We start from the raw sequence: 24,559 nt of genomic DNA, 5'->3' as shown, positions 1-24,559 counted from the left end.
GTTGTAGGCAATGAGGGTTGAAGTTACCGCCGCGAGGTAACGGAATTGGAGAAACAAAAAATTGCTGATTTCTTCAGCCTCGAGATTTACTCTTGGTATGATAAAACTAAGGGGTGAAGGGCTGTGGAATGTAAGAGTATTGGTGTCGTCATTTCAGTATAATTGGGATTTTCTACACCAAGATATAAAATTACAAACTCTTTGATTCGTGATGCTTGTAAAAATGCAATGGTTAAGCTGTAGGTGTGGCTTTAAAATCGGAGAACTTGTTGCTTTGAGTGGACTTACAGCAGAAAATATGTGCAATTTTCATATAAGCTCCTATCATAATTATGTTCTCGATTTCTAGGTTTTGACTGCACCTCATGTTTTTTCTAATATTTCCTATACTCAATCAATTTTATTTCGAATTTAATTCGTGGCATGCTAATATGCATCGACCCTTTATGCATGGTACAATCCATGAAATTATTGCTGTGACTCCTTCCTATTTCTATTTACGTTGGTCCTAACTTGTGTTTATATACCTGTGGATATATGTCTAATGCCTTCTACCTTCTTGTCAATCTGATTCCTTTAAATTTTGTGCTCACTCATTCGAAAACGATGCCTCATTTGACTCGGAATGAGATATATTCCTCTCGCTCTCTTAAATCCTTTCGCTGACGTCCCAGTTTTGTGTTCGTTTTTCGCTCCAAAGGTATACACCCTTTAGAAATCCCGCTCAGAATCATCTCAACTGCCTCTGAGCGAAGATGTGATTATTAACAGCGATAGCGGACGAATTTACACCGCAACAACTTTAAGCCTCCAACCCCTTTCGCCGTTAAATCTCGTATTATAAAATTCCTGCTCGGAGCGTCAGATACGGTGGAGAATCTTGTCTTGTGGGAATCAGCAGTCATTGTCGGAGGTTTTTAGAGGCGTTCCTGGAGCGTAAAGTGCAGCTTCTAAATGCTATGGTGATGAAGAAGTTGTGGGTCTGGAAGGAAATACGACTGAGAAAGAAGGCTGCCGTCTGAGGTGTTAAGAAAGGGCTTAAGACTGAACGATACTTTTGTGCCGGGAAGAAATGCAAATAAAGATGGCAGTAGGTTGGTCAAATTAGCTGGAGGAAATAAGCTTTACAAACAATAATTGTAGATGTAACTGACTGCTAAAGAAAAGCTTTGCCCATTCTCGTGCCATCTTCTGAGCCAAGAAAGACAGGTAAACGAATTGCTATGTTACAACTGTTGACAATTTTGAAAACTAACTATATAATAATATTTATTAAATGTTCAACCATTTCTTTGGCTGTAATTCTCGGGAAAATATTACCTTAATTCGTTAATATTCATGAAAAGTGGAAAAATTAGATATCGCCTACATCGTATTTGATGACATAAATATTTTTATTTCTCCAAAAAATATGAATAATTACCCTGTTTAATGCTAACATTTTATTTGTTTCATACAAATACTACCGGTAATAAAGCATTGGTACGACCACCATAACAGAACGCTTCCAAATTAATATTTGAAACAAGTCATATGCCATGACGAAGTCCGGTTAAACCGATAAACTCCATCTACTTTTCCAATATTTAATTAGTATTTTTTTCATTGAGGTTATTAATTAAACGCCATAAAATTGCGCATGGAGCTTTAGTGGAATATTTATTTCATTCGTCCGATAATCATTGCCTGAAATCGATAACTGTCCTTTGTGCAAAGCCTGTGCCAAGCATAACAAAACAGATAGGTACATTGAGCTTTATTGTCACGCATTCTATTTTTAATTAAATCACACTTACATGCATCGGATCGTAGCGAATTTATTTAATCAATAGATACTTGGTGGGATTCCATGTCTTGCGAATAAAAAATTGTAATATTAAAGAAATAGATTTATTTTCCCAACTCGTTTGAAAAAAATGCGCTTCGTCTCTTGTCATGGTCCTCTTCGCGTTGAAATCGTTATGGCACGTAAATCCAGTTGAATAACAGTACCAAGTATTGACTTGTCCTATTAAAGTACTAACTTGTAACCACGGTTATTTTATATCTCTAAAAAAATGAATAAGTTATTGAAGGATTAAACAATATTGAAAGAAATAAATATAAATGCTCATATTTTATTTATGACGATCAATGGTTTGCAATAATTCACTTACTCCTTGCTACTAATTGTGGATTTTATATTTTTGGCGTAGTTTTGACGTTATTGTAATATTACTATTATTTTTATGTATTTTTTAAGCTATTTCCATTTTTAATCGCCCATTTGGCTCAATAATTCCTGCATTAGATGTTCTTCAGGTGAATGAGGCAAGGAGGTTAATTATGTGAGGATGTGAGGAAGAATTGTCCTCAAGCCTTAGAATTCACCTCGCCGGCAGCGGCGACGAATACCTCAAAAGAGAGTGGAGGAGAGAATCCGGGAACCCTGTCCATATATATGCTAAATTCACGCGGGACTGGCAGCCCTTGCTGCGCGGCGAGCTTTAAAGTGGTCTATATCCTGGCATCTATGCATCGCTTCGCACTCGTCTCCTTGCCGATGCAACTCGCTCGACGTGAGCGCATGATCCCTTCCTCTGCCGTCTCAAAAGAGCCCTCGAGTGAGAAAGAGGAGCCTTAGCGAACGCATCCCGTCCGTCTTCTTTTTTTTCCTGGAGACCTCCTCTCTCCGCCGCACCACTTGAGTCTTCTACTTCACAGCGCTGTAGAATGGCCGGCCGGCAGACGTCTTACTTTCCCTTGCATTTTTACGGGCTTTCTTCCTTCCGTTGCTCACTCTCATCTCAGCTGCTGCCGCGGCGTGTGAAGTCGTAAAGGTGCTCTTTTGTGGCCTAAATGCCACGGAACTTGGTGAGTTCGCAAATTATTCATTCCTTCGTGCGCATTATCGCAGAGGTACCATTACTCGCATCTATTTTACCAAACAAAGGTAAGGCGGAATTTCAGGCGGCGAAATTATATACTAACCGAAAAATACGTTATTACGCTGGTTTATATGTTATTTATTCATTGTAGCTTTCTCGAGCGATTCATTGTTATTCCATTTGTGGTGTGTAATACTTCCACCAATTTCAAATGCATAGGATACCTGCCGCAGTACAGTCATAATTTATTTTACTGAAATTCCTACGCTATGGTTAATAATGGTCACCCTCAACGTAAGTGACTAACTGTAATTTTTTTAAAATTTTCTTGTTATAAGATGCTTTAATTACTAAATTTCTTTTATTGTTACTTTCTGCTAAATTTTCCCAACGGAGGAAATAATGCCGAACAATGCTTAACCTTGCTATCTGTAGCACGTTCTTGTAGAATCCTCTTCTTTTCTTCGTGTCTCCGCTTGTTCTCTGAGTAATCCAATTTTAGGTTGATGAGGATCGCATGTGGCATCCGCAGACTGAAGTTCAGTAGAAACATTGTATTTAAGGGGATGAACTTAGTTTTGTCGCACTCCTTCTCATGTTACATCTCGTCCTATTGTAGCAATGCTTATTTTTTTGCTTTTAGCCTGATTGCTCCATTTTACTTACATACACCAGCGGATGAAGTTCAATATGAAAAAAGATTTGACTTTGGAGGTATTCGAACTCTGATATCCCGATTGCCGGTCAGGGGTGTTAGCCGGTTACTCCACCCAGCCATTTTCTCATAGCGAACTTCGTGATGGGTTTTACCGAACAAGATGTTGACGTCACAAGTCCCCATGTGGCACATGCGGCGAGGGTCGTGCTTACTAAGCTACTGTCGGGGTTGGCTTGGTGGTTACTGGCTAACACACCTGATCGGCAATCGGGAGATCCGGGTTCGAATTCCGGCTAAGTCAAATATATTTTTTCATGGCGAACTTCATCCGTTGTTGTATTTAACTCTGCACCCGTGCGTGTGACTGCATACAAAGTCACTTGTTCCTGCAGTGTTTCCATTTTACTTGTTTGATGAGAGTTTATTGTGCAAGAATGCGGTTCTCTAATTCATCTCGTAATCTTAACGCCAATAGTGTAAGCAGGGATGAAATTTTGGGAGCTAATTCTTTGCATAATGGGTCAGTAAAATATATATTACATGCTTCTTGCAATGAAAATGGAGGTGAAAAAATGGATGGGTGGGTAAAACAATAATGCATCATTTATACCCACACTCATGAGCTATATCGCATTCTAAAATTAAGTTTCGGAGTGAGAGGCGGTAGGATAAATAGACATCTCCTCTGATATAAGTAATTGAAGGAAGACCTTTACTCCTGTTTTCTGTACGTACTAAACATGCTTTATATGTAAAACTTGTTTCTTTTATTACCAAATTAAATCTTGCAGCATCCTTGCTGGTTTAAAACACACGGTGTAATGAGATCATAGCTTTGATATTTGAAGTGGAAAATGAAAGCTTCTTTGACTGTATATAAATTTCAATGTATATTTATTCCAGCGTTTTTAGTGTGTTAAAAACCGCGTACATGTATTGTTTTGAGCAAGCACGATGGAAGAATTTTCGAAGTTGTGGTAATGCAAGCCTAATTAAAGGTAATTTATTAAGAATGACTTTGAGTCAAAGGAACAAAGAATTCCGTAAATTAAATGAGCTTTTTTCCAAAGAGCCGTGCAAAAAACTTCATGCTCACAGAGTTCTTGAGGAAAGAGCGAAATGGCTGTTCATGGCTGAGCACATATAGGATTTAGAATTTCGTCTCCGAGGAAGGAGCACTGTCTCAAGGACTGAAAGAGAGGAGGCTGCACGCGGAGAAGTAGGCGGCTCAGGGAAAACGTGGGAAAAGGAAAGTTGTTACCGAGAAACGAGAAGGCGGTTGAGAGGGACGCGTAAACACAGAAAGATCTGAAGAAGCCGATGGTGTAGTCGGGTGTGAAGGAAAAGAGTGAGCAAAGGAATTATCACGCGTGTTTCTAACCGAGAGAAACCCGCTCTTTAAAATTTTTAGTGCCTAAACTTTGGAGTAGAAAGAGAGGAACATGAACGGTTTGATGATTCACATGATAACATAGGGTCACGTACCCACGAAGAGTGAGCGCTATATTCTCACCTTATGTTTCTCGCCATTTTGCTAAAAAAATTGTACAAAGTTGAATAATTATGATAATTCTCTATTTAGTTATGTTTCCTATCATTTATTAGCCATCTATAGTTTCGCTATGACTGTGGCGCAGCGAGGGGGGTTTTAGGGCATAAACCCCACACGGAGCTCAGAGAAATTTTTAAGTTAAGTCCATTTTGCTCAATTTCATTAATATTACTTATAGTATAGTGTAAGGATTTATAAAATATCCCTCAGAAAGCCGTAAAACTCACTGTTTAACCTAAATTATTTTCTGGGGAGGGCCCCCACACCGCCCGCTTACCCTGGCGGGTGTTCCATACCCCAGACACCCCAGTATTAGCTGCGCCCAAAACCCCTCCTAGCCTTAATTCCTACCTGCGTCCCTGCACTATGATACCCGTTATTAGAATTAACAAATTGTAGGACCAACGTGCGTTCATGAACTTAAATGAGCCTATTTCACAGGATATTCGTGATACTTCGTTGGTGAAGAGATTTTTAAGGGTAAACTTTAGAATGGCAAAGCCTCGGGGGAGTGAATACGCGTAAGGGGAAACGCGGGAAGGAGGCGACGCGAGAGTTTGAGTGAAGATGAAGAAATGGCTGGAGAGAATCGTGAAGGAGGATAGTGTGAAGTGGAGGGAGGGAGCGAATGGATGGAAGATGGGCCTTTGAAGGAGATTGTGTGCGGGGATGGAGGGAGGGGCGGTGGAGAGGAGGGGGGGAGACGAGAGTGGAGAACATCGTTGGAGGTCGTCGAGAGCCTTATTTCTTTTAGGCCTCGAGGGGGAGAGGGTGCAAGGGTACTTTGTGGGCTGAAAGGGGGAGGGAGGAAGGTGGAGGCCGTCGTTGTGGAATAAAGCTTGGAAGGAGTGAGTGGAAGTGGAGAGAGAGAGAGAGAGAGAGGGAACGAGAGAAGTGAATAAGTGGTGGAGAGAGAGAAAAAAAAGGTTGGCACGCTTTATTTCTCTCTCTCTCTCTCTCTCGAATCCTGTAAAGGAAGTTCTTGCTGTTTCTCTATCTCTTGCCTCGCTCCCAAGGAATTTTCTCTCTTTATGCTCAAGGAAAGAAATGATTTTCTTTGGTCTCACTCAGTCTATGAAACATGAGAATATTTTTCGGAAGTTTATGAGTAATAATGATCTCTACGGCCAAATAAATACACTGGATAAAAAAATGAATGAATTCGACAGTGTAAATGTCGAGGAGCTGAATTCAGTACATAATGTACTAACCCTTAAATTGGTGTTCATACTTATGAATTCAAAAATTCATTTTCATGGAGTTTTAATGAACTACGATCATGAGCAGGATTTATTGATGACAGTGTGATTGTAATAAGGTATGCTGAAATAATTTTTGTTGATGGCCATTCTGAAGTACATCTGGCAGGATGCACGTTAGATTTTCAATGGGGTGGTTGTAAATAATTTCTGGAAAACGGTTGAGTAATAACAGGAGAATGGTAGGAATGGCAATGAAAGGCTGAAATATAAGAACAGCCAGTTTCTCGTAAATGATTGAAAATATGGCCAAAAAAAAAGCTGGCCAAAGTATTAAAAAAATAATTTGCTGTTACAAGAATTGAGTGGAGAGCTACGTCAAACCAATCGAGGTATATTGGGCCTATTTTAATGCCTATTAGAATGGAAAACATTTTATTTTTTACCACTACTCAACATAGTGATTGACCTGCATTGACATATGGAGGAATATAAATTATGCTTTTTTGCCAATTTATGATATTACCTGCCCTTTGAAAAGCCAAAGTCAGACTAGGTAGGTAGGTCATTCAGGTAGGAATGCTTTTCCTCGGTCAAACTAAAGTTCCGTAGAGACTGCGTGTTGAAATCATTTATCGTTTCAATTTTTAAATTACTAATGAATTAAATCCGAGAAATCCAGACTTATAATTCAATGAAAGTTGAGTTATTACAACTCTACCCTAGTTTTGGGATGAATTCGTATTTCCTTGCCCATACAGCCTCGCTCCACTGGGCATATTGACTTGGTTCTTTTGACCTAACTTTTAAATGTGACTACTTCACGCTCTGGTTTTTTGATTTTTCTCGTCATAGTACCAATTCAAACCATTTTCATCTAAAAAAACTAGTGCGTTACCACTGCGCTATAGCTTCAAGCACTTGCTTTTTGATCATTTCACCCTCTCTTTCCCGTACCTTGCCCTCTGCGGATTTTCTTTTGCTTTTCTCTTCCACTTCAGCCTGCCAGCTTGTTTTTTTGTGCAGTCAATTTTGTTCTGATGAAATTTTCGAACCTTTACCTGCGGAAAAGATTAATAAAATGGGTATGGTGGAAAAGCTTTTTTATTCGAGTAGATGGGATGTAGAAATAAAATAAACATTCAACGCCGGCGGGGAGACTGAAAAAATTTTTTTCGATTAGGATTCAGGGAGGAAAAATTGTTGGATTGAAACGTGCTACGATTCTATCCGGCCGTATTTCTAAAGGTGTATTTTTAACTTCCTTATGTCTCTGCTTCATTTAGGTTTTTATCGCCTGGGACAAAGTTTACAATCGGTGACCTCAATTTTTCTACCCACCCGTGAGTGTGCCTGAAGTACTCTCCTTGATTTTTGTCAACAAAAAATTGTTTGTATAAGATTGGCCGGCACGAACTTAAACAAGCTGGAAGACTTTAAAAATTAATAAATTCTTTTTCATTGATGAGAATGTGTGTTTTGTATAACTTGCTACAAACCTCTCTCGTTAGTAAAAAAAAGACACTTCGTATTATGAATAAAAACGCATCTATCTCTCTAACCCTGAATTTGAAATTACCCAGCGTTCGCTTCCAATATGCAGGGCTATTTAAATTGAATTGCCTGCGGAAATTCAAAATGAGTCTAAGAATCACTTGTGACACATAAAATTTATATCTAATTTATTGCAAAGTGGAGCCAATGCCAAAGTTTTTTTCGTATTAGGTATTTAATTCAGATAAAATCTGTAATTTTATCTTTTTTAATTGCTTATATGGATAGCATGGAATTTAAATGTATATTATGGAGAGTTACGTGAGTTTTGAAGCACATTTTTAATTCTCCAAGATATTCCGCCAGGTTCCCAACGTACAATATTATTATTTAATTAGAGAAGCAATATGTTTCGGGTTGGCCTTATAAGAAATTCGAATTACGGTGGGGAGTGGTTGAAGTTAATTTCACATTTTTATGAGTCACCACGCAGAAATTAATTGACTTCCTTAATTCCTTGAAAAATATTTTTTTTATATCCTCAATATTTTCCATATTTAAGAATTACGAATCATCAAATGCCCGAAATTCATCTATTACTTACAAATTGAATTAAAAAAAAATGTTTTGATCGTTCACCCGCAATGACTATACTGAATCCTGGTGGATCGATTGTGTAAATCGATTATGTTTGGACATTCGTTTCTCATATCTTATTAATATTATTTATATCCTTTTAGTTGATGTTGAATTATCATTTGCTCAATTATAATAATTTTTAAAAAATCTTTAGTCAATTATAGTTCGTATATCTAATATCGTAATGATATGTTCCCAAGATTTAGGAATTTTAAAGGTCGGGTTTGAAGAACATTAAAATTATAATCTTTCTCCTTTGGTGAGAAAAGCACTCGGAGGGAATCTGAAAGGAGTACAGCTCTTGTGTTGTTGCTGGAGTATCGTGAACTGGCGTATCGTATTCAGGTTCGAATTTGAGATTAAGGTTCATAGTTGATCTTTCTTAAAATATTTTTGTAAATCATTTGAGGTTTGAAATTTCTTGTTAATTATTTTAGGAAATCAAAACAATATTTATATCCTAAGATCCATACTCTTAAAGAAAGCCTGCCGTGATGTGTAATTTCAATAATTTTAAATGATTTGGTCCTCGTATTAGGTCTAAATATTTTTGTTGTTTTAAAATGCTTCTTCATACACACAGCAAATCTCGTTCTGCTCCTACACACCCTGCTGTATTCCCTCCCAGTCATTTCTACCCAGAAATAAAGAGAACGATGGAAAGGAGAGGAACGGGTCGAAAGAAAAGTAAAGAGCAGCCAAGGGGATGAAATAAAAACACACTCGGACCAGCCTCCCCATTTTTTTTCCCTCCCCCGCTCACTCTTGAAATTCTATTATCCAACCGAGTCCTTGTCGCGGACATGGAACATATTACCTTGAATTTCCGACCTGACAGCGTAATTATCGAGGTGACTCGAGAGATGAAAGGCTCGGAGCGTGGCGAAGTCGGCTCTAGAGAGGGAGGAGGGGCGGTTTGAGGAAGGGGGACGGGTGGGAGAGAAGCGGAGAGGGACGTGGAGTTGGTTTAGGATCAGTGGGGCGAAGGAAACTCCTGGAGAGTTGAGGAGAGAGGTGGTATATGGGAATGAAGTAAGGCCCCGGATAGCGTGGGATGAGGAAAAGGGGTTAAGTCCGAATGGCATTGGGTAATGGCGTGGGAAGGTGAGGGATGTAGCAGAGCGGCTGGTGACGCGGACAGAGTTCTCTCGGTTTAGTGGTACAGAGGGAGAAAGAGGGTCTTGGGGCGGGAGAGAAGGTTTAGAGGAATGGCGTCGGCCTGCATGGGGTGTCTTGGGGAGGATTTGAGCTTCTCCGTGTCGCGGGGGTGGTCTCTCTCCGGCTCAATTCGGCGTGGAGCAAGGAGTGAAACGGCTGGAGCTCGTGGAGTTCTTTTCGTCAGACTTTTTTTATCCGGCGAGTTAAAAGAGGGAAGCGTTACTGAGACGGAATATCCCAATTTTGAGCAGATAGCGTCGTGTAAATTAGAGTTTTTACGAGTGAGATGAACTGATTTCAGGGTGTAATCCCTTTGAATGGTTCACATATTTATATATTTCTTTTCATTTTTTGGAAACTTGAGCAGTATATTTGATTGTTTGCATGCTTAATGACTTATATCCTTTACGAACTAACTCATTCTCTGATATCTCATTTTTATATACATGTAAAATCCTTTTTTCAGCCCTATCGTTGCATTTATCGACCACATTCTGTGATTCAACCTTGATTTAAGACGTGTTTATCAATATACTCTTTCCATGATTTGTACCTTTTAATACAAGAAATTATTTTTTTAATTTCTCATGTTTTAAATAGAATGTGACTGAAAATGTTTCCTTTGATTATCATTATTCAACTAAGAGCAAAAATCAAATAAGTTCTAATTATTGGAGCGCATCCCACAAATCCGCCATATTTAGGGTATTTCTTTGAACTGCAAGAACATTCATTAAATATTTCTTGATAAGGGAAATAAAAAACATTGCTTAAGATAAAAATCAAAATGGTGTAGGTGTAGATCACCTATAAGTTGGTGAAAACATCATCTCCATTTCTCTCGCATGAAGGATATTCATCCAAAATAATTTTTTAGTTCCGTTTTTCCCTACGGTTGATGGGCGAAAATATGAGGGATGACATTTTTTATTGAACGTAAGCCTTCTCTTAGGAATCATATTGTTATCACCGTTTTACTCTATAGTGAGGTATCCATCAAAAATCAAGTCACCATAAATATCCTCAGATTTAAGTTTTAATTCATCAAAATCTCTGACTGGCTTTTTCTGGAAGGGTAAATGGATAAACTATGTTCCAATATGATCTGTCTTGCCATGGAAAATGTTGAAATGCAAATTTAAATTCATGTGCATTAAATTATAAAATCGGTGTAACTCTTGCGCTTTAAATGTGACTCTCATGTTTTAAATTTTCTCCTCTAAAATTTTCGTTGGATGAAGGTAAATAAGTTATGCTTGAAATTTAACTGCCAAATTAATAAAAACATCTGTTGCTTTTCAAATGGTCTAATCAAGTGCCGAAGTACTTTTCATGCAGTGAGACCAAGTACTCATTGAAATTACTATTAAGTTAGTCCTTGTAGTGATGAAGTCCCTTGTTCCCATAATAAAACGTTATATAATTATATGCTTTCCTGAATACTGCTTGTTTACTTTTTTCTTCTTCACTGACACCTCGAATATGTTGTACCTAAATGGGTACTTGATTTACCGTTTATGAGATTAAATTATCGATTATTTGAACGTAGCTATTCCATAAAATATCTCCCTTATTTTTTCTCGTATTTTCAGGAACTATAGGAGTTCTTACGCTCTAAGATTTTAAATTCAATTTTCTGGTTGGAAAGAGACTTTTTTGCTAGCCGATGTTTATCAGATTGGAGTTTCAAGTCTAAATTATGAATTCTACGACTAGTGATTTTTTAAATTTCGGCAGTAAAACCTGATAACTAGTAACTTTTTTCTAGTTTGCGTTGATATTTTTGTTGAAAAGAAAAAACGGAAGTTATTTTGTATTATATTTCGTTAACAGAGAACTGAGAACTCTTTCGCGGGGGAAAGCGCGATAGAAAGCTCGTAAGACGCGCATCGCCATTTTCAATTTAAGCAGCATTGACTGTGTCGCTTATGCATGCACCGCTTTATATCTGCATATATGTATCCTGCGATTTTGCGCGCCCACACAGCCGTCAGTATGTTTGCAATTTTTCGAAATCCGATTTCTTTGTTTGTGTAATCGTTTTACCTTCTTCATATGAATTGGTATAATGGTAGCTTCGTGTGCCCACTTAAGAAATTAACTATATTCCAATCGAATTCTAAATACCTAGTGACTTAATTTTTTACGACGAGGTTGCCATAGTTTGTACGCCATAGGCATACGGAGGAGTTTAAAATAATTTTGATATACTGAATGAAACAGGGATCATTAAATATAAAGTAATTCATTTACGCATAGCAATATTTTATTATTTATATTTTTTATATTATTATTAAAGTACTTTTTAATGCAAAACAGGATTTGAGAGACTTTCTGTGTAAGTTTCAAGCAAGGGTAGAAAACCGTTTGCCGAAAATCGAGTGAAGAAGATAAAATCAAGAGTCGCTTTGATTTCAGGAAAATTTTAAATATTTTTTATAATATTGATTAGCATTTATGTCATAGAAAACATTTTTTCGTTCAATGATGTGGTGGCAGTGGATTACACGGCTCTTGGAGAATAACTAGAAAAAATAATCTCCATAAGAGTCCATCTTTTAATGTGTCTAACCTTAGAAACTACAGAAAAGGAAGTTGGAAAAATTATAATCAAAAAGCATGTGTAATTGAAAGCATATAGCATCACTTGCATTCATGGCTGCGGCAACATCAACACTCCGTTGAAATTAATCGCCGGGTAACATGAAATTTTTCTTTTATCCAGACACTCCACGGCATATCACCTGGCAACATGTTCCCGGCGATTATCGCCTTGTGTGGACGTAGTTTAAGGAAAAGGGTTATGAAAAGGGTCACGAAAGTGAGGAAAAGGTTAAGGTTAAAATAAAGTTTATAAGGTGATGAATAAAAACGTTGCCACTCCTCGCCAGCGAGATAAAAAAAGTGAATGCAGGCAAGCGGGAGGTGCGTTAGGTGGGGGAAGAAGGTTTGCAACTTTCTTAACGAAGCAAAACGAGAGGGAGGGGGTCGTCTCCGAAGTGGCTGGTTGCCACGCAGCGAGGGAAACGGATGGAGGAGAGGGTGGAGATACTCGAGGAGCGGGAAGAACGAAGAGGAAGGTGCAAGGGGGAGATATTCGCAATCGCCGCGGGGTTCTTTCTTCTCTGTTACGAAGGGAAGAAGTATGGTAAGGTCTGAGGTGGTGGAATATGTCATTGACACGATTCATACCTGGCTCCATCCATATCAAATCACGTACAGCCCAGTCAAAAGTTCGAGTTACCTCCAATAATCAATGCAAAATTATTCTGTGTGGTTATAATTTCCATTTATTTTATTCTTTTATTTTCATTTTTCCAACTCTTTCAAGAAGTTACTAGTATTTGAAAAATCATTCGCTTTAAGTAGGGAATAGATGTCAATTTTAAATTTCTCGAATTTGCACAATTGAAAGAACATAATAAATGTATTCTGGGTATGTTTTAAATTCCTTAAACTGTACAGAATATTATAAAGTGTATAAAGGTGAAATTTAAGGCTGTAAAGTATTATCATGCGCTTAAAAATAGGAATATGATGCCAAGTAGCCACTTTTAAGGTTGTGACCGCTGAAAAAACTCTCAATCAATTTAACACGTAGTTTTTAGGCATGTACTAGCCAAATTTAGTATTGGTCGAGTGATGTGGGCGGAAAAATATTCATTTTTGGTTATTCATCAAATTCACCATAATTCAGTTGATTACCATGGCCAAAGAGAATAAATACTTGATTCACGAGTCGGTGGTAATGATTCAATGAGCTTTAACACTATGTGGTATCTTTTACAATGAATATTGAACCTATATTAATTTGTTTAGAACTCTTGCCAGGTAAAAGTTGGTTTTCAAATGTTTAAATTATGGCGTATATTCATCTTTGCTGCAAATACATTATAACCGGAAATATTGCGCTGCATAACAATATGCGATGTATAAAAACATTCAGGTAGCTACCACATATTGCATTTTGTTGGAAACAGTAAATTCAGAGGTCATTATGGTGATAGATATTATTTTAAATTCTACAGTCACTTCATAAATTACTATTTCCCTCAATACACTCTTTCTTTATCTTTGAAAGTGATGAGTGAGAGCCTTCGGCCATGAGTTGTAAATACGTTACCCGAAGAGTTATTTAAAAATGCTCTGCCGAATATTTATCCGTATAAAAACATCAAATATCAGGCTGACGGAGAGTGATCAGAGAAGTTCTCAATTCAGTCAACCCCATCTTCACAAACTATTGCGTATCAATGCTGTTTCCTTTCCACCTTCCGCCTCAATCAGCCTCATATAAAAGGTAGATTGAAGTGTGAGGGCTGATGGCATCAAGCGAGGATCAAAGTAAAAAGAGTTGAAATATACTTCGTAAAGCTTTGGTGAGGTTACTGGTTACCTAACATGAAGCGGATTTTTTTTATCTCGGTGGTATTTGGAATCGTTTGGGTGTGACATCGATACCAATCCTTTTCGAATGAGCCCCTGCTTCAAAAAGATGATAAAATTCCTTTGCAAAGGCATTCATTCAGGGGAGCCTGCACATCTTTGCCTAACTGGGTCAATACGGAGTACTACCTTGACGGAGATTCTTAATTATTAAAATAGTTGCACCCTTCACTTAGTAACTCAACCCGAAGGTTTCCTTGTAAGGTGAGGGCATAGCTCACCCCAGACTTGAGCTTGAGCAGGCGTTAGTTTTACACATTCAAGATAGGCTTGTTTCTTTCCCTGTGAAACAACACTTAGAATGCATTCCAAACGTTTATTGAAATCAATTGTCATAGCTCGAACAGCAGTTCATGTGTAAGGCTAGGACGCCAACGGCTGTTAGTATTTCATACGATGAGGTGACATTTTTTATGGAAATTTACAAGAACTTCTTCAGCGTTAATGAAAATGAATGCATATTATCAGGAGGGAAACATTAATATTTTTGTTACACTGCGCGGTAGTCAATATTATTCACTGCATCTGATTTTTCGAAGGATATTTTCTCAGAAATATATCAGTCACCTTGGACACATGCATTGGCATAATAAAGCCATGGAAAAGTTAAAAACAGTCGTAGGCTAGGAAAACATCAAATCATTATATATGTAAATTTTCTTCATTTCAATAATATTAATTTTATTTTTAGCTTTGTAACTGTTTGACGTTTCTGCTCGCTTTGAACCTAAGCTATTTCAACTTACATTTCCGCCATTGAAATATTACCTTGCATTTATTGCCAATATAATAAGTAAATATTATCAATTTAGAATTCATATGTAAATTAGTGAGTCGGCTACCCTGAAGCGTAGTGGAAGTCTCAATGGTTATCTGATTGAAAACTTTTGGTGCATACATCAAGTATTATTTGAATTGTATGTTATAAAATTAATATTATTCCTTGCTCTCACTTGGTTTAGGTATTGTAATGCTATCGCAATGTTATCGCAATGGTTGAGCCCCACCTAGATTTGATAACCAAGAGAGAAGAATAATGCTGAGGTGGTTGTAGTTAGGTGCTGGGCAGGAGGTGTTTGAGGGTGGTATTCTTGCTACATGGGATAGCCTCCCGAGAGCTTGAGGTGCAGTGCGTGCGTTAGTTTGTGTGCGTGCGATGAGGGAAAACTCCCTGATTCCTGCTTGCCGAGGCAGTCTCTCCGTTCCTACCTAAAGCGCTCTGGCTGGGGAGGAGGATGTGGGGGGGGGTATTTCAGACGCCCCCCCGGAATGAGACGGCGATGTGAGGAGGCACGTGCACCGTACCACTCAACCCTTCCGCACCCGCCCTGCACCTCCCGCTCCGCGCCCGCCGACCGTGTCCTCCGGCAGGCTCGTGTGTCTACGACGTCCGTGAGATCGGGAAGCTGGATGCAAGGGGGTCGTCGGGGTGCAGGAGGTTGGGGTTAGTGTCGGTTGGCGCGGGGGTGGAGATGCGGAGTGGAGCGGTGCTTCTCCTCGTCACCGTGTGTGGCGTTCTAGTGGCGAGGTGGTATGGAATGCGGTCCTCGGGAGTCAACGCACGACTCACGCCAAATCCGGATGTGGTAGGACCCCACTCTCCCTCTCACTCTCTCTATCCCTCTCTCTCTGCGTCTCTACCCGTCTCTTCCTCTCCCCACCGCATTGGACCGCATATCCCAGGTGACTTCCACCCATTCTCCTCTCTCTCTAGGCTGACTCTAAGACTAAGCTCTATGGATTTGCTTCCGAAATCCGCATTCAAAATCTACTACGTATCACTCCAAGCATTGTTACACATTGTGTGTAAAGGGTATACTTGATGTGGGTATGGGTGTTAGATGATAATTTTATGTTTGAGATTCGGTTGGCTAAACGTGGATGAATGTGTTAATAGGTTATTATCCTGGAAGCAGTTAAATGTTAAGCCCCCGCAGTGAGAAAACGAATACTTTATGAATGAATTTGTTTATTTGAGAATAAGTCTTTCACTGTATCATTCCCACCCCAACGCATTGGACCACATGTCCCCCCGTGACTTCCACCCGTCCTTCTCCCTCTACTCTGACTCCCACTCAAAGCTTTGTGGATTTGCTGCCAAAATCTTCATCAAAATTTACTACGTATCACTCCAAGTACAATTACACCTTGTGTGTAATTGGTTTCTTAGAGGATACATTTTTGTTTGAGATTCAAGTGGTTAGTTGTGGATGAAGGTGTTTACAGGTTATTATTCTGGAAGCAGTTGAATGTTAAACTCCCGTTTTAAGGAAGCAAAAAATTTATGAATGAATGTATTTATTTTATAATAAGTCGTTCGCCGTCTCATTCTCAGCCAACCGCATTTCCCACGAAGACTTCTACCCGGCCTGCTCTCTCGACCCCGACTCCCAGTCTTTCACTCAAAGATATGTGGAATTGCTTCCTACATTCCAATTGAAATATTTATTGGTTGTCACTGCAATCATCACCACATTGCAGTGTGTGGTCCACGGTGTTAAGATGCGATGAATTTCGAGCGGTTAATCATGAATAGAAGTGTGTGTCTAACTATTTGGATACGAGATGGATATTAAACCTTCTGGAGTGGAAATGAGTGCTTTTAAACGAATCTGTATAGAGATTAGGCCACTGAATGTCGCTTTCCCAATGTGACTTTAGCTACTCTTTCTTTCTCTACCGCGGCTCCCACTTAAGGCTGCTGGGAATTGCGTCCTTCACCCATATCAAACAATTACTATTCCCCACATTGTGTCAAAGCAATATGGAAATTACTATTATATTCATGAGCATCTAGGGAATCGACGATTTCTAGTTTTTTTAGCTTGATTTGGAAGTAGGAACCAATAGGATCTTAATCTCCATTTTTCAGCATAATTATTTTAACATGCGTTTATTTAAAATCAAGTCCTATAAAAACTCTTAAACTTATTCTCACATGGTTTCATCGTATTGGTAACTTTTTTTGTTTAGCGATTGGAGAAGGAAACCTTTTCTCTTCCTTGAGTTTTATCAATACACCCGTATGAACTAAATTGAAATGAAATTTAACGGAAGCTAAAAATGAACGAATCATAAAAGATTGACCAGAAAGAAATAGGCCCTAAAAATGCTATCTAAAATTAATGAAAACATTTTTTTCCCGCCTACCAAAATTCGCCAACTTTTCTGAAGTGAACTCGGAAATAATAAATTATTATTCCTAACTTACGGCAAAACTTTTCCTGCGCGGCCTGGAATATTTTCGAATTTTATTCACCGATACGATAGTATTAGAGGTCATCAAGAATACCTAAAATAGATTTAATTGGGTCCAGGGTAATAGAAATACGAAACCTGTCAATATTCGAGAAAGCATCAGGTGCTTAATACACATCAGAGCATCATAAAAGCGACCAAGTCATGATTCAAGTTAATTAAGCTGCTGACAAGGTTTTCTAGTTAAATCTATCATAAGACGCATGGTTACTGCTTTTTGAAGGGTAATTTTTATGTCCATATTTGTAATGAAGTGTTGATTTGACATTATTCTATTCTTAAAAGCATATTCGTTGAACTTTTAAGTGATGAAACCTTTGCAACTATTCATAAACACGTTTATCTTCGCGTACAGTGGCGAATATTGTTAATTTTAAAAAATCAAGAGACCCCATATCCTTTTCCACGTGGTGCCTCCTTTCCAACGCTGGCGATGGTAAAAATGCTGAAGTTTGCGATCTCCCCCAGTGTTGAGCCTTATCTGCTTTCCCGTCTCACTCCCTCACCTTTCCTCGAAACGGAGATCATTATGAAAGCCGCGCGTGCAATAGTTACGTGCTGAAGGGCCAAACTCGCAATCGACGCACCATAAACTTAAACGCGGCCGTAATGAAATTACTGGCACCGCACCCTCAGTTTCGCTCATTCACCACCTTCGTCTCTCGGGTTAGTGTATCATTAACGCCCCGCAGAGTTGAGAGGTAGGGAAAGCACCGGAGCTGGTGTGAGATAAGATGCGTCTATCGAGTGACGGCGCAGCGAAGTACAAGACGGGAGATACACCTTGAGACTTGTAACGTGTTATTTTCATAGGTCGGATTTGAATTCTGATTGATATTTTTCATTGAAAATTAGATGGTACATTGCATCGTTATATATTGTCTGTTTTATCAATCATCATCCCCGAAGGTGAATAATATTGAGAAACGTTTTCAAAATCCTTTGTCGCATGCGTTATCACTTTCTTATGACATATTCTTCATAATTTTTGGCCAGGCTCTAGCATTCTCTCCATGTTTTTTGCTCTATTTTTAAATACATGGATATGGCATTGAATAAAACCACCCTTGGACTGTAAATATGCACTTTTCTTCTGCATAATACTTTTTATCTTATTTATTATTTTTCTATAATATTTTAATCGCTATTAAATAAATTTACAAAATACTCCTACTAAGTAACTAAAAACTGATTAATTATAACGTATTATGCTATATTTACATTAACTTGAGTACTTCTTCAGGAATAAGATTTTTACTCACTAATAAACATTGAGTCACGGGAATACACATTTGTATCAGCAGTGGATTGACTTTAAAAAGCCGAGTACTCGGAGTTGGCTAAATGTAACTAGTTCATTTTTATTCTTGCCTAAACATCTACGATTGTAGTTGTTGCAGTTTGAACGTCTGGAATAAGCTTCAGAGATAGATCATTATGTTTTCTGTGAAAATTTAGCTATCAAGCTTAAATCACTATATAATTTGTTGAATTTGTTTTGGATGTAAGATTTTAATTGAACGGGTAAGGAGTGCGAAATTATAAATATTTTTTGTACGTACCACTGCGGACTTCGGAGAAAATCGCTTTTTGCAGTGCACCACGGTAGTGAGTAAACACGCATCGCATGGACGTTGAACCCGGATTATTGTTCCAGAAATTTCTCTCGCAAGACGAGCATAAATGGGAGTCATCTCATTTCCTTACTTTTCTACGCCACAGCATTTGGATCGTAATAGTCGATCACCCTCAAGATTCCGTGCACACGCCACCCTGAAATTGCATAAACCCTAATCAAAACTAGGATAGCTGAATTGAATTCTCTCAAGTCTCACGCTCTATCTCCCTGCAATTCCTGCGGGAGCTCCGGGAAACCCAGTGAATCAGCAGACCCAGTTATAACTTTGGAACTTCCATAAAGGGTAGCTCTGATTGTGTAAGGAGTTTATGGAATCCAGACGAGTAAATGGGTTACCATTTTATTGAGGATCTGGAATAAGTTTGTTGGAATTGTCGAGGTAGGAGCCCGGTACCGTTGCGGTGAGGTGAAAAAATTTGTCAGCAGAGCTTGGTCTCCGCATGAGGCAAAAGGTGATGTTCACATACCGCAGATCTGCGGAAATTGATGCAATCTAGATAATTTCTCGGGAGAACGACGAAATCTCGTCTTCAATCTCTCCTTGAGACGTTTTCAGGAGTGAATTTCCACCATCTGAGAATTTTATACCAAGATTGAGACCTACACCATATCAGGATTATTTATCTTTGCTTGTCATTTCATGAGACATTGGATTTCTTATTAATTAACATTACATGGTTATCGGCAAAAAAAATTCATTTCTTCCCGAGGTTGACAAGCCATGAGAAATCAGATCCAAATTCTCCCTATATTTTTTAACATTTATCGTTAGGTCTACGATTTTCTCCAAAAATTTTTCCACACGGAATAAGGTCTCAAATGCTGCAGTCACTGATAAATATTAAGGGTGTATAGGTGATTTCAATGAGTCTGTAATTAGATTTCATGTGACTAGTGTACTTTAAGTGAAAAACGTAGTAGTTATCGTTCTTGCATCCTCTTTACCGCATTTAATTTTACAGGAGTCATTTTTATGCAAGTTATTGCTCGTATTTTTTACTTTCCCCGTACGTTGTCTTACAATGAACTATTTACATTTTTTCTATAGATCAATGTAAGAATGAAAGTTAAAAAACTTGAAAATTGTCGAAATTCATGGAGAGAAGTCTTTACAAATGACCTCCCTTCATGAGGATTCTACTCACCGTCATCTATGGTTGGTATCAAATCCAATATTTGGAGGTAATGCTGCAGTATCTAATGCCGCTAGTAGGATGCCAACATAAAATTTGGCGCAATTTTGAAAGAGGACAGCATCGTGGAAGGGAGATGGAATCCTTGGAAAAAATGCGGTAAGTGGTCCTTCGGGAAGACGGTGGATAATCCCCTAGAGACATCAAAGAACTTACCATGCAGTCAGCGGGGACTACTTTTCAAACGTTTCCCCATTCTTCCCAATCGTGTAGCTTGTTTATGAATCCGCTGGGCTCTTCCCATCGGATCAGTCACGCGGTTAAAGGGACCGCTCCGCTGGATTTCCAATAGCGAACTCCTTCGGCTGACGTTCTCGTTCCCTCTCGCTTGAGCCTTCCGTTTCCTTTATTGCATCTCCTCCCTCTCGCTCAGCCGACTTTGCTCATTTTGTTTCCTTCTGCTGTCACATGCTCATTCGTGGAACTTTTATTCCATGAACGACAGTTTAGTTTTTGCATTCATATAACCACAACTTGTCATCTATCCAACACGTGAAATCAAACAGCTCGATCGCTTCAACATGTCGACGCAATTTAAAGACTTCAACATAGACTTAATTTTAAGTCGCGCGATTATCTTTTTCTAGCAGGCCACGCGGTATTTATTGGGGAGAAAACTGAAACTTGGAATTCATAATCACATGGCAAAAATTTTAGGCAAAGGAACAAAGAAGGTGTGATGATGGTATACATTTGTAACAGCAAACAATGGAAAGAATGATTTCCGTATGTCTCGCATAGGATTGGCTTATATCCAGTTCCACAACATTGACCATTATATTTGTCCGTACGTGCGCAGACCAAAAACATCATGTGAACGTGTTCCACAGGAAAAAAGTTTGAGCCAAAAGTTAAGTATAGAAACATCTGAGTTATGTTTTCTCTTTGCGTGTGTCAAGAAGTGTTCCTACGCGGCAGGATGTCCAACCACAGAAGTTGTATGACGTGAAGTAACAAACGGTAATGAGAAAACGACGTGAAGGACGCGTCGGACGCAATCAGAAGTAGCATAACGGGCTTTAAGAGCATGAAATGCGCCTACTTTCTAACTTTGGTTGTAATGTTTGGAGTCGTATGGAAATGCATGTTATGAATGATTTCTCAGAAGACAAATTAGTTTGATTTTCATGATTTCCGCCAAAAATGATTCTTTGAAGAACTATTCATCGTAAGTTAGCTCTTTTAAATAAGAGATGTTTACTCTCTTGCATAATGCCTTGTTTTTTGATTGCTTGACCAAAGGCCAACGTAAAAAAATTAAGTTGAACAGATCTGTGAGATATTTTTCGTCGGTATTCCAAAATGTTTTTTAGCCATTTTCAATGCGATTTTGTGAATACTGTAAAATTTGTTGAAAAAAATTAATTCGCTCACATCATTTCTCGGTGGGTTATTATGTTTCAGTAAATAGGATACACCGCTAATTGGTAAAAATTTGATGTGAAAGTATTAGTTTTTACGTGTAAATAAAACTTTATTGAAGTAAACCCACACCAAATTCTTTAATTTGTGATGTTTCCTTAGGATTAGTGCATAGCTCTTTGCAGTAGCACTTGAATTCCATAACCCTTGCGTTTCCTTTAATTCACCTCACAACCTGGAATCTGGGCCACACCAAATTCTTTAATTTGTGATGTTTCCTTAGGATTAGTGCATAGCTATTTACTGCGGCACTTGAATTCCCTAATCCTTGCGTTTCATTTAATTCACCTCACAACCTGGAATCTGGATCACGCCATATTCCTTCCGTGAGGTCTTGATCGAACGTCGATGGATAGATCCCTTTTTCTGACTGTTGGCGTAAATATTTTCCCTCAGTCCCTTCCTCCTTTAATTTTTCCAATTTTACCATTCGGAGCTTTTTTCAGTCCCTTACATCCATCACTTGCTTCTTCTTATCCTCTGTCGTTCTAATTCCTCTTTTGGCTTCTACACTGATATCCCACTTTTTTCGGTCCCGAAATGAATATCAAAGATGGATAATATTTTTTGTCTTGGAAATAGGAGTATAAAAAAACCGGATTGTTAAACTTGTCCCAGAAAATTTCAGAGGGCATTATCGAAAATTAGGCATGGCTCAAAGGAAGTGAACATCATTGACCTTGATGGCGCTTTTCACACCTAAAGCAATGGTGGTGGGCTATATCAACATTAACTACCATATGGGTGGCAACGTAAGTTACGACTTTAAAAAATTTGTATTGTCCGTGTTCAGTCACTTAGGATTGATGGAGATTGCTAACGTAGCAACTTGTTTTCAGCGACGCTACTTCATTATCACGTGCAGCAATAAGGCTATTCGAAATACCCAGAGCTATCAGCACGGTTAAATATGCAAATAAATCCTGAATTGCCTGTCCTTAACATTTAAAAAACAGTGATTTGTCTACTTAAGCTCTAGGTGTATATATAAGACGCCGATATATGCGTCATTAAGGTGATGATAGTAATGAAAACAGTGCATTTATCGGAGGTATCTCTGTGAAAAACTGTCTCGTAGTCTCTCATAATTTCGTAAACGGCCGAAGTGATATCTTAATTGGATCCTTAAATAATGTAATCCGAGAAGGAAAAATCACCTGGGTGGCGTAAAAATTGATTCATTCTCTAAAACATTCTCTGAGTTGAAAACTCGAGGCTCAAATTTTAGAAATAGGTATCGGGTTTTCGAAGGGTAGGTATGAAGTGTTTAATTGAATGTGAATCAAATCACTTGTGAAGTAAGGGTAAAAAATTTGTTATTGACTATGGCAGTCATTGGTGTATTCGTTTGCAATCGTTGGGGGGCAGTCTGAAATTTAATCCACTCAATTTCTGATTGACGAAATAGCTTTCGCACGTTGTACAGTAGTGGAAATGTGGGTGCCTAGGGTTCAGCTGCTACCTTCTCTTAAACCCTCTTCCACCAAGTTCTCGGACCCGCTTTGCTCTCTGATCCTTCCATTCTCCTGTATCTCTCACTCACTCAATCACTGGGACGGGTACGGAAGGGGTGCGTGGGTAATCCCTTACACAAGCGCGTCCGAAAGCGAGTGAATTGAATGTCTAGTTCCGAGTAGGAATGGGCAGTCAAGTGACTTGAGTTGTTCGGAAGGATTGAAGACGGGCAGGAAGGAGGAGGGCCCTGGGGGCTTGAATTGTTAGCAGAAGCGACGTCTGCATTTGGAGCCCAATTTCACCGAGCGTAGTGCCGTCCGAAATGTTAAAGAATAGATTTATTTTATGCACTTCCTTCTCTGTTCTCGATTTGTGACGGCATTTAAAGCAAGAGATTTCGTCAATACGGTGCATAAGATTGCAAATAAATTCCATGAAATGTGTATATTTTACGCTCACCGTGACATATTTTTACTCACAATTGCAATTTTTAAAATCCAAATTCAGCCAAAAACGTATATCATGGCAAATTTTTGTTGATACTTAAATATCTTAAATTTAAATTACCTAATATCATTAATTTTTAGCAGATTTTTTGATCGCTTGTGGTATTCTGAAGTGTATAGCAGCTTTTGATGTTACAAGAGAGGGTTGGTATGTCTTGCGTGAACTGTGCGTTGACAACAATCTGAACATTATAATAATTGAATGACATATTTTGGGGAACTAAACGTATTTTATTCCAGGAAAAAAATGAGCTTTTAGTATGGAATTGATAGCGCACTACACTATCCTATTTCCTCGCATTCGTGTTCTATTATCGTGGAACTGGGGCGAATGAAACTTGAGAACTTATCCCCATCAGCGGCAAAATAAACCTACAATATTCACGATTCTCTGGAACTGACAAACGTTCCTTTAGAACCCACTCTATCGCGACAGTCACCCGATACAGAGGAGGCGAGGATGGCAAGTGTAATTACTCCCACTTCCGGGAATTGAAACCAAGGCCTCTTGCCGTTCCGTCGGATCACGTCAATTTCAATGATGCGAACCCTCAAGTAAGAGGACACCACGGCATTATGCTCATCGCGGTGGATAACATTTCTTGAGTCGCGGAGGATATAATTGGTCGGGAATGGAGAGGTGAACAAGCGGAGTAGGGTAATGCTGCCAGGAGTCTCAACAGGAGTTCTTAATAGTTGGGGGCAAGACGTTCACTCATGGCCACGGTGGAGAGGAAAGAAATGAAGATCCTCTCTAGTACCGGTGGCAAGGAAGTAAAGGGGAAGATGAGTAGCGGGTGTAGCTGGGGAGAAAGGTATCGGGAAGGTGGAAAATGTGAGGAGAGTCGAATGAAGTCTTTTGCAGCGGTTTTCTTCCGCGGTCGCGGTAAGGTGCTAGATGGCATTTGCTTTGAGCGCACTAAGCCGTGACGGTGGGCCTGAATAAAGGATGAAGAGACGAGACGGTGCTCAAGGAAGCGAGGAGTGAGAAAGTTAGGGAGGAAACTAAAGGATAAGAGGAGGATGAGAGAAAGACAGAGAGAGAGAAAAAAGAGTAGAATCTCATAAAGAGG

General features: G+C 38.9%; 1 protein-coding gene across 3 annotated transcripts in view; it reads left to right on the top strand.

The window, feature by feature from the left end:
* Positions 1 to 24,559, top strand: part of LOC124159516 (discoidin domain-containing receptor 2-like) — a 562,201-nt gene that overhangs the window by 267,176 nt on the left and 270,466 nt on the right. The gene's annotated exons all lie outside the window — the stretch shown is intronic.

The sequence above is a fragment of the Ischnura elegans genome, chromosome 1 (assembly GCF_921293095.1).
Source record: "Ischnura elegans chromosome 1, ioIscEleg1.1, whole genome shotgun sequence".
In the NCBI taxonomy this organism is placed as follows: domain Eukaryota; kingdom Metazoa; phylum Arthropoda; class Insecta; order Odonata; family Coenagrionidae; genus Ischnura; species Ischnura elegans.
This window is presented reverse-complemented; position numbering and strand designations above follow the sequence as displayed.